This window comes from Mustela nigripes, chromosome 5, assembly GCF_022355385.1.
Source record: "Mustela nigripes isolate SB6536 chromosome 5, MUSNIG.SB6536, whole genome shotgun sequence".
Taxonomy (NCBI): Eukaryota; Metazoa; Chordata; class Mammalia; order Carnivora; family Mustelidae; genus Mustela; species Mustela nigripes.
The window spans coordinates 111,735,700-111,751,234 of record NC_081561.1 but is presented as its reverse complement, the minus strand read 5'-3'; the positions used below and the strand labels follow the sequence as shown (position 1 = coordinate 111,751,234).

General features: G+C 35.0%; 1 pseudogene; it reads left to right on the top strand.

Annotated features, from left to right (window-relative positions):
• The first annotated feature begins 778 nt into the window (after positions 1 to 778).
• On the top strand, positions 779 to 1,348 carry LOC132017460 (ferritin light chain-like; annotated as a pseudogene).
• The last annotated feature ends 14,187 nt before the right edge of the window (positions 1,349 to 15,535 follow it).

Sequence of the window (15,535 nt, the reverse complement as noted above, 5' to 3'; positions counted from 1 at the left end):
TACTGATGAAAATACAATTGCTATACTGTTTGCAAATTGGGAGTTTTCAATTAGCAGTTGAGAGCTGCAAGTCAAAAATGGCAAGAGGAGGGGGCGCCTTGGTGGCTCAGTGGGATAAAGTCTCTGCCTTCGGCTCAGGTCCTGATCCCAGGGTCCTGGGATCCGGTGGCATCTGGCTCTCTGGTCAGCAGGGAGCCAGATTCCCCCTCTCTCTGTCTCTGCCTGCCTCTCTGCCCACTTGTGATCTCTCTGTCAAATAAATAAATAAATTAAATTAAAATGGCAAGAGGAGTTTTAACACTGATGTTTAGCCCAGTAGCCACTCCCATCTCTACAAAAACAAATAATAGAAGGAAAAACCCAACATAGTCAAATAGTCATCAAACAATATTCATAGAATATGCCACCTAGGAAAAATAAACAAACAAAAATGCTTCTTCCTTTTTGCTATGAAAATTGTTCTTTACAATTCCTTGACGAAAACACTGGATGTGGAAAATATATAGTGAGTGTTTTGTGCCTGTGTACAAAATATCTTCAAGATTTTTGATGATTTGCATTTAATAAATTTGAATATTTACAAAATATTTTTACTACATTAATATTTTATTACCTTAACATGAAAATAAGGGTATATTAAGGAGATAAGCCAGTTAAGGTAAAAGAAACCAAATAGTTTATGCACAGAGAGGCTGGACTTCAAGCTTCATGTAATCATAATACCTAGATGGGGTATCATCAAAAATGCCTGATTCGTCAGAATTATTCCACCTAGGTGGAGGCCGCAGTCAACCGTCTGGTCAAACATGCATCTGCGGGCCTCCTACACCTACCTCTCTCTGGGTTTCCATTTCGACCGTGACGATGTGGCTCTGGAAGGAGTGGGGCACTTCTCCCGCGAGTTGGCAGAGGAGAAGCGCGAGGGGGCCGAGTGTCTCTTGAAGATGCAAAACCAGCGTGGCGGCCGCGCCCTCTTCCAGGACGTCCAGAAGCCATCCCAAGATGAGTTGGGAGGAAAGCCTGGACGCCATGGAAGCTGCCCTGGTTCTGGAGAAGAGCCTGAACCAGGCCCTTGTGGAGCTGCACGCCCTGGGTTCTGCCCGCACAGACCCCCATCTCTGTGACTTTCTGGAGAACCACTTCCTGGATGAGGAGGTGACACTCATCAAGAAGAAGGGCGACCCCCTGACGAACCTCCGCAGGCTGGCCGGCCCCCAGGCTGGGCTGGGCGAGTATCTCTTCGAGAGGCTCACCCTCAAGCACCACTAGGAGCTCTGGAGACCAGCAGCATCCTTTGAGGGGTCCTCGCTGACATCCGTGCCCCAGCCTCTCCCTGCAGCCAGAGGCAGCTTTGAGCCCTCTCCCAAGTCCTGGACCAAATGGAAACAATAAAGCTTTTTGCAGCAAAAACAAAACAAAACAAAACAAAACAAAACAAAACAAAACAAAACAAAAAACAAAAAAAATACCTCTCACGACCTGGTGTAAGCCCCCTGTGCCAGTCTCCTGAGACAGATTTAATGTTTCAGAACCTGAAAGCAGCTTGTTAGTCAGAATTCACACAATGGCTTCAATACAAAGTGAAACAAATTGTGACACCACAATCTCAGACCAATACACGGAAGAGATGGAAATTTCCCTCTATCCGTGATTTTGACAGTGTTAGAAGGAGGACAAAGCAGGCTCATCCCACTTAGTGCTGAGCTCTATGGAAAAGCAGCATGTGTAACCTTAATTTCTTTAAGCCAGTAGTAAAGGCTGAGAACTAGTCCACATCTGGCATTTTCCCCCATCTCTTAAGATTTAAATTCTATTTTATTATCAATGACAAGAGGGCTAATAAATATCTTGAAAATGTGATCAAATATATTGAAATGTTTGTATTTATACTAATTATGTCTTTTTAATTTTCAAAAATGCATGCTCATTGTAAAGAGTTTAGAATATGTAATAATATGTAACAATAAAAATTAAAATATGTAATAAAATTACCTTATGTAGAAAATTGCTATAACTGATTTCATATATATTTTCCAGTTTTTAAATTTTTACTTTTAAAATTATAAATGAGTTTTTTATACAATATATTAAGATTAAGTAGACTTGATATAGAATTGTATCCTTATTTTTAATTTAACTGCAAATTGTAAGCACTGTGCCATGTCATTATAAACTATTTAAAAACCTATGCTTATTCGTACCACATGTTCTACCTTAAAACTATAGTAAAATATATTTAATCACTATCCAACCATTAGACATTAAGGTTGCTCAAGGGATTTTACTGTTATAAATATGTCATGATTTTCATCTTTGTATTAAATATTTGTCTGGATTTTTTATTAGTTCCATAGGATAGAGTTCTAGAAGAGAAATTACTGTACTAAAGGGTATGAACTTTTTACAGACCTTTCTGTATGTATTGACAAATTGCTTTCCAGAAAGGTTGTACCAGGTTATACTCTCACTAGTAGAGTATATTGATAAGTCTTGCAGTGCACACATACTAGATAGAACTTTAAAAATCTTTACTTACTTGTTATTTGACAGTAGTAACTGCTATTATAATTTGAAATTTTGTAATTAATAGAAAGATTGAAATATTTTTCATGGGTCTAAATATCATTTGCATTTCTTTTTTCTGAATAAATTCATGTCATGTTTAAGCTTTTCTACTGTTGTTTAAGTGATTATTATCATTTGCTTTATAAGCTTGTCATTAAGGTTATTATTTTTTAGTTTTTTTTTAAATTATAACTCTTCACTTTGTTCTTTAATTTTGTTTTTGATGGACTTCATCACATATATTGATATTTTGGTATTTTACTTTCCTCTCCATACTCAACATAGCTTTTATGATTAGGAAGTGTCTTCTGACTTGGTAATGAGACAATTTTTAACCCTCAATTTTTTATACATTTGTCTCCTGTTATAAAAATTATGATAGATTATTATCGTTATTCAACAATATAAAACACTAGATTTAAAGTATTTTATATTCACACTCAATTATTTATTATATAACATGTAGCACTTTTTAAGGTATGACTAACAGTTCATTTAAGTTTCCAGAGAAATTTAAACCTATTGTAATGCAGTGTTTGAGACCTGTCAGAATTCCTTTAACCTGTCAGAAGTTTTGATATGCTATAGCAATATTGATACATTTTAAAAGAAAATATAGCACCATATTCCCAGAATCAGCGTCTTTCATATAAAAGAGTGGGAAAGAGTCATCATATCAAGATTGTATTTTATTCTGTGGGTTTTCATTGCAGTACAAATTTGTTTCACTGCTGTGATTTTCATCACATATTTTTCTGAGGTTATTTTATCCATTTCAGATTTGTATGGCTTTCTTCTGATATTTAATAAAATGATTCTAGAATGGTATGGGTGATTATCCTTGAAATGATCATCTAAATGATACCAATGATTGGCCATTACTTTATAAAGAACTCGAACATCCACTCACTCTATAATTTGATCCTTACAACAACAGCCCTGTGAAATTGGCATTTTACAACTATTCATTTTTTTTATTCCTACTGATGAGAAAAATAAGGCTCAGAGATGCTGAGCAACTTTCCTAAAATCATATAGTTAAGGGTGACAGAACTGGAATTTGAAATGGTTCTTCTAAGTTCAGATCCCATATTTTCTATTATAATCGCTTCTTAGTTCCCAATTATCAATCTTTCTTTTCTCAACAAAAGGACATTTGAATGGAGTTTTCATCATTGTGGAGTGATTCAACACTCTACATATTAAAATAATAACTGCTTTAGAAGTAAACGGCTATGGTAAACTACGTACACATTTTCACATTTATTCCAAAATATCATCATAATTTCTTTAGAAATAAATTAGAAGAAAAAAACTTGATCTGTTTTAGAGCAATTTTAGGCTCTTAGCAAAACTGAGCAGAAATTACAGAATTCTGAGATGTCCCTTGCCCCACCACGTGCACAACTTCTTCCTCTCCCAGCATCCTCTTCCTGAGCGGTGCATTTGTTACAATTAATTAACTTTCACTGACATGTCATTATCACTACAAGTTTATAGCTAACCTTAGAATTCACTCTTAGTGTTGTACATTCTACAGCTTATCACAAGTATATGATGACATGTACCTGCCATTACACTTCCATTCAGAGTTATTTCACTGCTCTAAAAATTGGCTGTGCTCTACTTGTTTTTCCCACCCCTAACACTTAGCAACAGGTGTTCTTTTGATTCTCTTCACAGTTTTGTCTTTTCCAGAATGTCATAGAGTTCGAATCATACAATATGTAGACTTTTCAATTTGGCTTCATTCAGTAGTATCCTCAGTAGTATCCTCACTTAAACAACCCCCCACCCCCACCCCACAATGTCTTTGCATGGCTTGATAGTTCATTTCCTTTTAGCGCTCTATAATATTCCATTCTCTGGATATACCACAGTTTATTCATTTACCTACTGAAGAACATTTTGGTTGTTCTCAAGTTGTGAAAATTATGAATAAAGGTGCTAAAAACATCATGTGCGGGTTCTTGGGTGGGTATGTTTTCAACTCTTCTGTATAAATAAATACCAAGAAGCATGATTGCTAGATAATATGTTAGGAGTATGTTTAGCTTTGTAATGGATATAATCTCCTCAAAGAATTTGTTTATGCATAAAGATGCATGCAAACACATTTGAGGGGCAGTGATTTGGGGAAGGAAGCCTAAATATTATAAAGATGGGCTATTCAAGTTATAGCACATTACTCAGCTTAGTGTTAAATTACATAATTCATAGGTGGTAACGACCACTCAGTGAGGTATGTGTGATGATGATCACGATACTTCTACAACTTTTTAGATAAGAGGTTCTGCTTCTGAACCTGGATAGATGTTTGCATCATGTGATTTTTCTATACTGTAGATTATCTGTAGCCTACTCAAGGTGCTCTTAGTGACCTGGGGATGGATTAATTTGGTGTTCTTGAACAAAAATTTCTTTTGTAAATAAAACTCAGGTGTAGTTACTACCTAGAGGAGTTTTGTGTCATTTAAAACCAGCTAAGACAGGAAAATCATGAGAAATGAACAGGAATTTATTTCTGTAAGAGCTAGCAGGATGATCTGAATAACATACTTGTACTTACTAGGAAACTACCAGTTTATTGAACACACCCATACTGAGCCATTCACAAAAATGAAATCACTTGTTATAATTTTAAGTTATAATTGATTTGTTGACTTACTCCCTTTACAAATGGTAACCAGTCTGTGGGGGAGATACTTTTCTCATAAACTTTCATGGCATTTAGGATTCTTCCCAGAACCAACGTATATTTGTGTGAATACATGCACACCAAGTATATACTGTTATCTCCAACTTCAATCCACGTCCGGGTTCTTGCTTGCCTTTCCTTAGTCCATATTTGTATGCCCTTCTTCCATGATGAAAACCCTGGCTCCAGAGGTGGCTGGGTAGCTCAGATGGTTAAGCATTTGACTTTTGATTTCAGCTCAGGTCAAGATCTCAGGCTCATGTAATGGAGCCCCATGTTGGGCTCTGCACTCAGCTTGGAGGCTGCTTCTATTCCTATCTCTCTACTCCCGTAAACTCACTCTCTCTCTTCTGATATAAAGAAATAAATCTTAAAAAGAAAAGAAAAGAAAAACCTAGCTCCAAACACCAACATACTCACTCAGTCTGAAAATACATACAAAGACCTTCAAAACTGCTAGACTCACACTATCATGAAAACACAACCAACAATAAAAAAAAAATCAAGATTTATTTGTAATTTCTTAAAGTGTATTGATTTATTTTTACTTCCCGAGTATTATAATAGTAAAATCCATAGGAATAACATACATCAAAACTCATTTGATACTGAATTTGTTTATGGTTAGGATATGCTTCTACTTAAATCTATTTACCTGAAACGTGTGAAGCAGGATTTAAACATTCTGTATGCTGATCTTTGCTTTTCACTGGTCCAGGAGAATGGAATGGTAACTTTGTTTCCTTTTTGCGGGAATTGCTCTGCGGTTGTATACTCTGAATACTGTGTTGAGAAGATTTCTATAAACAGTCTAGATTTAGTAGCAATTCTACTACACCATGAATACTGATGTTTGCCATGATGTGAAACCAGGGTCTGGAAGCTTGTTTTATTTCTTGTTTACTTGCTAGAGAGTCACTTCTTCTTTCCTTGCGAATTCTTGTTTTCCATTAAAAGAGAAAGAGAGAGAGAAAAGAAAAAAATAAAATGAGAGACACCTTATGTTTTCTTATCAACTCTAAAGGTTGTTTGAGAATTGAATTATATAGTGTTTGTAAGTCAATTGAAAATTATAAATCATCCTAAAATATGTTATTATTGAGTTTGGAGCAGAAAAGACATGGATGTATAGAATGTTTCTATCTTATTTTAAGTTAAAATCATTGGTGCCTTATTTTTGGCACCTCTGCATGGTGGGAATTAAAGTCTACCTCAGAGACTAAAGTCTGTAATTTTAGAGTATCTAAGAATAGCAGGATAAAAATTGACCGGAGGCTAGCTCCAACTGGCCCCTCCAATGAGCCTATGGGCTACTGGTGGGTCATGATCACAAGCGTTCCAAAGCTCTGCCATGTTTCCTTTAAAGATTACCTCTGCTGGAATCCTAAGAACATCTGATCACAGCAGGAGGAAAACTTTAACTCTCTGCCTTTTACATTTCATCAGCCTGACTCATGACCTTCCCAGTCAAATAGGGAACGGTGATGAAGTCTATATTTCTGACTATATATTTCAACTTTCTTAGCATATTATACAAAATAAGCACCTGTCTCTGCAGTTTTCTTATTCAGAACCAGAGAACACTCACTGCCATGCCGTAATCCCTGGACACGGCTCCGTGGAATCAGGCTGCATTATGGCCTGTGTTTTGGAGCAGTGAAGAACCAAGCAGCTCCCAGTGCCTGTCTTTCCTCCAGCCCTAATGCTGGTAATAAATTTTATTGAGCAGCAACAGCCCAGGGGAATCAAATATTGTTTCTCTTCTGCCATGAGGACTGATTTTTTAAATCACTCTGGAAAACCCCGCCATTCGTAGTCCCCTTACCCTCCATATTATGGCAAATAAAATGCTGAAGCTGAGTCATCCTGCCCGACAGAATATTGGATTCATGAACCTTAGACTCATCAGGAAATACAGGAACCACAACAGTAGCTTACCAGTAAATATTTTATTTTATTTTTATTTTTTCATCTATTTGTTGATAGGCCAAATGCAAAATACATTACAAAATTAAAAAAAACCAAAACACAAATTTGAATATTTGTCTGCCTCTTTCCTGGCATCAGATCGTTTATTCATTTATATTGGTATTTATTATTCATCAAAGCATTTGATATTTAAAGCTTTATGTCAAAAGATGGAATGCAAATAGTTACTTCTGAAAAAAGAACACCAGAACTTTAAACTATTAAAATCTAAGTTAATGGGTATGGGTATATTTTACAATACCATTTAATTTATTTATGTAACATTTTAATAACCATTACTAAACAGGTGTTTTCAAAGTAGCTGATTGCTGGAAATAAACTTTATATTTTTAGAAAATTTACATTTTGAAAAGTTTTATAAAAACTTTGAAATATTACGATAATCTAAAAGTCTTGCAATAACATCAATGCATATTTTAGAATCAAATCATCTTTTTTCAAGTTGATAGATACACATATACATGTATACATATAGATATATTTTTTCTTCAGATTAGTAAATTAAATAAATATTTAGTCATCGCTTTTTTACTGAATGCTTACTAAAATATGCTGATATGCAAGGTCAGGCCTCACTCTTTATGTTCTAAAGACAGCCTCAAACAAGAAAATAAAATAATAGACTGGATATTTATGTCTTTCCTTAAAAACATGCATTTTCAGTACAAATTTGGGAGAGGTGGATTTACTATATGGTCCTCCTTTGCTATAAATCTCTATTATTGGAGGGCATCTACTGATGCTATAAAATGCACTGCAATTGAAATAATGAAATGGATAAAAATGAAATTGAGAAAAATAATAATGATGAGGCTAGACCAGGGAGGTGATCAGAGAATAATCGTATAATGATTTTATGAAATCTCAACTGTATAGGAAAATTAAGAATATAAACATCTGTTGTAAAAGTCTAATTATTAGAGCCTCTTAAAAATAGCAATAGAGTTGAATCAGTTATATCTATAGAAGGATTGTCAAGTGTGTCCACTTTTGACAAAAGTTAAGTCAAGTTAATGTTGACATTCATTAAAAATAAATTTTATTCTATGTTTCAAAATACCTTATGGCTCAATCTTGTTTATATGTCTTAGGCCCATCATTGTGTGTTCTGACATTTCTTTGTCCTGAAAAGATCAATTTCAACTTCTAAGTATATTGCATTTTTCACAACTAATATAATATATATGCATGCACCTTACACCTTGGGTTCATTTTCGCATTTTAATCTGTAAGAACAAAATGCCAACTGTAAAGACAACTAGTTATTATTTAGTAACTATCATTAATTTTACTTTGTTAGGAGATTTAGCCACATTGTGGCTATTTACACCATAACTATTAGTTACACAGAACAACAAAATTTCACTCCATCTCAGTTACAGGTCTTTGATGACACGTTTAAATGCACTCTGCACATACTCATTCATTTTATAAAAAAATGAAATTGGTTTGTTTCCCCCCTTTTTTCCCTGCAAATAACAAGTAATCCATCCACATCAAATGGACATTAGTTACATTCCACTGAAAAATGACTTTGAAAAAAAAAACATACCGGGCAGCTGAATCAAATAAACACCTTTGATTACTAATTTTTATTGAGTTCCTTGCCCTCTGTGCTAAAACGATCTGGTGTCGTTGCTACAACAGGACTGCATGGGTCACTGCAGCTGCTAGTGGATTTTTAAACAATTGAGCTACAACCTTTGGAAGCGGGGATTCAGCATGGAAATGCAGACACAACCGTGACTGACAGGGTGTGAGTGGCGTTGCTCCACTCTGCGTGCTAATAGTAGGTCTCCCTAGAACAGGCCCCGTTCCTGTTCAGCACACTTGGACCCAAGAGAAGTCTTTGATACTTCAACAAGAAATGGCAGTGTCTTGCGTGTTTTTGTTTGTGTGGTGTAAAAAGGGGTGGGTTGCGGTATTCATTACCCGGTCAATTCTTGGGGGTTGGCTAATCAGGGGCCGGAACACAAATCCACGATGCCAGGTTTTCCAGATATTTGTATGGCAAGGGGCTACACAGCAGCAACTTCTGTAATCCCTTGTCCTGCAGTTAGAGCTACCAGAAAGGCTTAATAATATCCCAGAGGCAAAGATGAAACGGTATTTCCACAGCTACTGTTTGCTGTAGAGAGCTTTTGAAGTCAAGCTTAAGATGTCTTTATTTCCCTACCAGAAAGAAATTTTTTTTGCCCTCTTTTACTCTGGTGTTGTCATGATGATGGCTTTCTGCTTGAAAAATATTCCAAGCAGCTGCAGCTCTCTCATAAAGCATTAGGGAATGAGAACAGCTTTTCATCAGGGGCTGTTGGAATCTGTGACTACAGTTTGTCACTGCCGAAACCCACGGCTATGTTGGTAGTGATCTCGATTTAAAACTCGCAGTTGCCTTCTGATGGGGCTTAGGGCAGCCACAACTTACATTGTCAGCTTATTGGGGACTGCCATCACTTTTAACTTTTGTGGTTAATTAAGTTCTAAATTGGGTGTAGCGTAGAGCTGATTCGACTTTGTACCATCTAGAAAACACTAAGTGGTAGCCCCAGAATGTACCAAAAGCTAAGTTTGCAGTAGTGAGTAATAAGGTGAAATTCAGATCCAGTTTACGTAATACAGGGGAAGGGATACTATATGTTGATCTAGAAAGCCTTCATTTCGCACAAACCCTGACACAGGATCACAGCGAAAAGTCAAAAGGAAATGTAGAGACTAAAACGGCCTTTTAATGATTTAATTTGGCAGTGCAAATGTAAACATAGTAGCATCTAGTGACTTTGGAAGAGAAAGTAGCAACGAATCCTAATTCTAAAAAGAAAAAGAGGCAAATCAAACCAAACCAACAACAACAACAACAACAACAACAACAACAAACCCAAATAAATAAAAATAACATATCAAAAGCAACAAAGTCAAGAGGGTTTGAAAGTTCTCCAGAAAACTGAACACTCCAAATATCTCTCTATATAAGAAAAATAAGATTTGTTAAAAAAAGAAGTTGTATTATACTGACAGTCTTTTACTGTAAATACTTCTTGACAGTACTACATAGAAAGTGAAAGTTTTTTTATGAAAAGAATACTATACTCTTGACTAGATACATTTGTGGATTTTTCAAAAGCATAGTTAACAAACTTTAAATTTATTGCATTAATATTTTGAACTGCAGACAAAAGTAATTTCAGGAAAAAATACCCAATTCCAAACACATATAATGTTTTTGTTTAAATAAACAAAAGATAAGAGATATTTGAGGAATTTTTGTCTCATTTTGTTTTTGAGCACATAAACCTCTATTACCACTAGGTGCTATAAAATAATGAAAATGATTTCATGAGCAAACAAATGCTATCAGATGAATCTTTCTCCTCTAGTAAGTTAAAAATTAATAAGAATTGTGTAATAATAATTATGGTATTTTAATATGTGCTTAGTAAGTATATAAACTTTAGGAAAGTTTTTGCTTAATCTGGTAATCTCATCAACAAATGAAAAAGATTATGGTTATTTTTGAATTTCAAAATATATTTTTCTAATACACTCTTAACTGCTAGAAAGGATTTGAGAGAGCTGAGATACCTACCCTATTACTACTAAATATGTATATAATTTGTTTCACAGTTGTAGTCTAAATAGTTCAATATCAAAGTTGGGAAACATGACTAATGGGGCTAGTCCTAGGATGAGTGCTATTTAATAATTCCATCAATCATTTCAAAACATGCTCATTTGCTTAGTTAATAACATCAGACTGAAAGGTAAGGGTTATTTAGCACCTTGAAGGACAGAATTAAAATTCAGTGTGACCTTGAGAATTAACAAGTTTCAGAAGTTACCAGAATCAAATGATAAGATCTTATATAAAATACATATTAATGTAGCTCTGTAGGCCTAAAATAGCTAAATGGCAGGTTTGAAACAGATGGATTTATTAATTTTTCTAGGAAAGAATATTATCTATCTCAGTGGAAAAAAAAAATTAAATGAAACACAAAAGACTCTCCTCTTGAAAGATGGGCTTACATAGCTGTTAAAAGCGTGACCACAGCAATCTTCTGGCCAGGGTTCAAAATCTGCCTCCCACTCACTGTTCTGTGTCATCGTCACCAGGCTACTATGTAGCTTTCTCATTTAAGTGGTGGAAATTATGTTACTATCTTCACAGGACTTTCGTGAGGATTTAACAAAGAGTTTAAGACAATACCCAGAAAATAGTAAAAGTTATATAACTATAAACACAAATATTTGTAATTTATTTGTTCGAAGGTCATCAAACAAAGAAGCAAACAGAACAATTTGGGTCTATTTTATCCACTGGGGAAGACATTCTAAGCAGGATGAGTTTAGATCTCATTTCTGAAGATTATGAGATTCATGATTAGCATATAAAGGAGAATGTTTCAGACATTTCTGACTGACTGTTAAAGCACAATTATGTCCCTCCAGATCCTCGAAAAATAGTTAAATCTATATAGAGTACTTTCCATATTGTCTCTTGGTGAGTGAAGAACAGCTATGACCCAAGAAATTGAAGGAGTTTCATTCAAGATGGAGAGTCATAAAATTATAATTTGATAAAATCCTGTGAACCAGTGGCCTAAAAAGAGCAACATCAACAATTGGACTTCATGTTTCTCATATAATAGGTGCTAAGAAAAAGGGAGTATTGCTTTACTTAACTGCAAATACAAATCAATGATACTTATTTCTGAAAATGCCATTTTATTTACATGAAACAAAGTGTAATTTCCTTGACCTAAATAATTAGGAGATATAATTTCAGGCCCTCGTGGAATGAATGAATGCTCTTCTTCCTGGTCAGTGATTTTCACTTGGGATGAGGAGTGAGGGTATCAGAATTATCTGTGTGGTACTTTTGCAAATTAAACCCACTTACACATAAACACATTGGCACAAATCCTAATATGCTAATCTGGAGGAAGATGATTCTACCTGTGTGAGAATTATCAATATGTAGTCACTGCCACAAGGAGAAAATAAATCAGCTAGCACTGTCTATGAGAAAGTTCATGATTCTCTATTGTTATAATGTTAGACTCTGTGTCTTTCTCATAGTGCATAAAACTAGGCTTCGATGATGTATTAGTCAGGAATAAATTAGCCATCACAGATATTTTGCTTTATTCATGCCTCAGTTTCTTCATCTTTACTATGGGAATATTTTAAATTAGTATAAACTAATAGGAAAGGTTAATTCAAATATGCTTAATACTTGACAAAATATAAGAATGCTATGTGTGTGGAAAACAATAGGAAGTCATCACCATGCACTAAAATAGCCAGACCCAAGTGCACAATAATTTAGACTACGTAAAATACTGCCCCAGTTTGGAGTTCCAGTTAATTAGGTCAAGATAATTTGGCAGACTTTCTAATATCTTCCTCTGAGCACTAAGTAGCGTGGTGATGGGCATCTCTGTAGTGCCTAGAGATAGATACTGAACAGAGCTGACTCAAGTAGTTTACTAAAATTGGTCATGCCCTACATGCCTGCAGATCTGCTCACATTCCTCATTCATTCCCCAACGCCAGTTGTCATACGAATGTCCTCTCAGCAAAGTTCTGTGTCTGGGTGCTTAGTTTTCTAGGCATTGTGCAAATACTATTTGAGCCACAATAAATCCATCATTAAACTTGTCACCATAAGCCTCTGAATCTGACCATAACAAGATCCAGAGATATTTCAAGGAGCTGATCTTATTCATGTTTATGTGGGGCATTATCTTCTACCACTAGAAAGCATCTCTTGTTTTCTTTAATAAACCTCTGTTTTTTCAGCTGAACATGTAGGAAAATGTGTCATTTTTCATAAATGTTTCTTCTGTGTGCTTTTATTTATTTTCAGAAATACTAAGAATACAGTGTACTTCAGGATTTAATATATAGCCTGCTGCTAGACTATTTATGTAAAAATAATAGCTAACACATTAAGAGGAATGATATTAAAACTAAGCCCCCTGCAAGTACCTGAGAGAAACATCAGATTCTGCAGATGTTTCTTAAAGTGAAAATGGAAAGACTTGATCAAATTCAAGGAGGCATTTCTTTAAATTTGGCCAAGAATTTCTTCCAGTAGATATGGGAAAGGGATTTTGTCATGCGATTATAGATTTAACTTGTCGATTTTGATTGACCACTTGAGAGCCTAAAAAAATCAAATAACAACCTGGTTGCATTCCACTGACTTCATTAGCAACACATTATTTTTCTACTCACCCTCACTTCTGCCTCAATACTTACTTAGCAATCATTGCATTCTGATATTTAAAGAGGAAAGTAATGGATTTAATTTAAAAATAAAACTGAGTTTAAATTTATGATCCCCACAATCAAAAAAAAATTAGTCTCTCTTACACTTATCAAAATTGAGAAAGAAAAAAAAATTGCACTAAAGAACTCCTACTTTTGATAATTCAGTTTTATGTAAATTGCTGGGGGTGATTTCTGTGTTTCAGATCTGCCCCTTCCTACATATATGGCTATTCTTTATCTAATTGCATTCTCAGGATTATTCATTCATGAAATCAACAAATAGTTATGAGAACCTATAGGGCCCCCGGTTTTGGATAAGATACTGGAGGTAACATCATCTAACACACAAGAATTCTTACTTTGAAGTTGACCACAAGTTCACTAGAAACACAAACAGAAAACGACAGTGCCATGTTCCAGCATTCATGTTTCATGGCAGTCCAAAAAACGGACACCTCAACCAATCTTAGATTTCAGGAATTAATGGTTTTCCAACAGATAGACGGAGCCTGTAATTAAGTGGTAGCCACAGACACCAGAAACAAAAGAAAATAAAACAACACACAAACAGAAACTTTGACAGAATTTGATGATATTTGGTTCAGCAGTGGGAGGGGAATAGACAATAAATTTGCTCAGACTTATCTTAAGGCTTGGTACATGCTTTATTTTAATTGTACGTAGACTGACATCTAAGCTGTGACCTGAAGAACATGAAGAGTTCAGAAACAGGGAGCAGGAGAACTATTAAGGGGAGTCTGAACATCAGGGGCGATGTGGAATAGTCCTCACCAATGCTCAACGAGAAGTCAGGACAAATTCTTGTCCTGATCTAGGAATTGATAATAACCTCTTTAGTAGAACAGGGGTTCGTTTAATTCGTTTAATGTAGAAATCTTCCCTTAGCTATGTTTGTTAATACCGATATCTGGACAGGGCTTATCAAATGTTGAGTTCATAAAGTCATCTGGAAATATTTTTGACAATACACTTGGCTTTTCAGAAGGTCAGGGATGGGCCCCAGATTCTACATCCCTGCCAAGCTCACAGGTGATTTTGATGTTGCTGATCTGGGAACTACATTTAAGGTTTTAAGGAACTCTCGTAATATGAAAAAGCTTATAAACTTTTGTGAAAGACAGACTTATATATAACTAATTTAAATAAAATAAGACTTTAATAAAGATGTATACATCTACTATGAAAACACAGATGAAGGCAGGAAGCTACTTATTCTGCAAGCAAGTTTATGGAAGTTTTCCTAGAAGTGACATTTGAGAATAATCTTGATTTCTGATTGGAATTTCAATGAATGGGCCAAGAAAATTTTTCAAAATTAGAGAGACACAAAAGTTAACAGCTTTTCTGTAGATCATTAGTTTTGGGTTGCTTAGAGAGCATGCAAAGAAGTAACAACAATTTAAAAAGTAGAGAGAAGATTTTCAATGCCCTACTAATGCATCCAAATTCCAACCTTTCCTAAGTTCACAAATGTAAATTGCACAGAGAATTGATGCAGATAAAGTACAGTTGGCAAAGGTTGAGTTAGTGCAAACTGTGAAGCTAAATCTTTATCTCTGGGTTTTTAATCAATTCTATACATAACCTTTCCTTCACCAAAGTAGAATTATTAAATTTTTTTCCAGAAATTTTGTACATGGTTAATTTTTGTGTCAATTTAATTTAATTTTTATGTCAGTTCTGTGAAACAAAGGTACCTAGATATTTAGTCCAACCCTAGTGTGTATGTTGCTGTGAACAGTATTTCCTAGATGAAGTCAGCATTTAAATTAGTAGACTTCGAGTAAATAGTACTCTCCATAATGGGCCTTACCCATCAGTTGAGGTATTAAAAGAAAACAAACAATTGTAAATGGGATTGACTCCTTAATATCTCTTTCTTCTGTCTTGCTGTTGGTGTAGAGAAATGCAACTGATTTCTGTGCATTGATTTTATATCCTGACACTTTACTGAATTCCTCTATAAGTTCTAGCAGTTTTGGAGTGGAG